Source organism: Penaeus monodon, chromosome 32 (genome assembly GCF_015228065.2).
Source record: "Penaeus monodon isolate SGIC_2016 chromosome 32, NSTDA_Pmon_1, whole genome shotgun sequence".
In the NCBI taxonomy this organism is placed as follows: Eukaryota; Metazoa; Arthropoda; class Malacostraca; order Decapoda; family Penaeidae; genus Penaeus; species Penaeus monodon.
In genome coordinates this window covers 10283907-10284495 of record NC_051417.1, presented here as the reverse complement: position 1 = coordinate 10284495, position 589 = coordinate 10283907, and the positions used below count along the sequence as shown (strand labels likewise).

At 40.9% G+C, this 589-nt stretch overlaps 1 protein-coding gene across 1 annotated transcript in view; it reads right to left on the bottom strand.

The window, feature by feature from the left end:
• LOC119593543 (regulating synaptic membrane exocytosis protein 2-like) overlaps window positions 1-589 on the bottom strand; it is a 46874-nt gene that overhangs the window by 8059 nt on the left and 38226 nt on the right. The gene's annotated exons all lie outside the window — the stretch shown is intronic.

Here is a 589-nt window from a genome sequence, read left to right as displayed (position 1 = left end):
CGAACCAATACACGAGAAAGTCCGTGTTTGTGTTGCTACTTACAGCCGCAGCCACAGCTATACGGCCACGCTGTTTTAACTTCGGATTATTTGCTGAATACAGGGGCTATTTCTGGACGCCGAGATCACCGGGCGAACCGCGGAAGCAGATGGATATGACTGACTTTGGAATGATGGCGCGACCGCCCGTTCAGGCACGCGGATCAACCGACGTTGCACAAGAGATCGGAGACAAAAAAACAAAAGTCCATACAACAGAAGAAATAATGAGGGGTATGGGATATGTGGGAACCTAAACATAAAGGGCTGTAGCTGTAGAAACCTAAAAGAATAAAAAGCTATGGATGTAGAAGGCTAAAAGAATAAGGATGAAATACAAAAGAAGTCGAGCTCAATAGAAAACGAGATCAATAGGGATTAAATACAATGAAAGAAGTGTCTATAGAAGACCAAATGAATAGAAATTCAATACAAAAAATCTATTGAAAATATATAAACAAAAAGGGAAAACACTAATATAAGAACAGAGATTCATAGTTCTCTATCGGAGGATGTGCAATTATGGTCAGGAGTCTTTGCTTCCGACTTC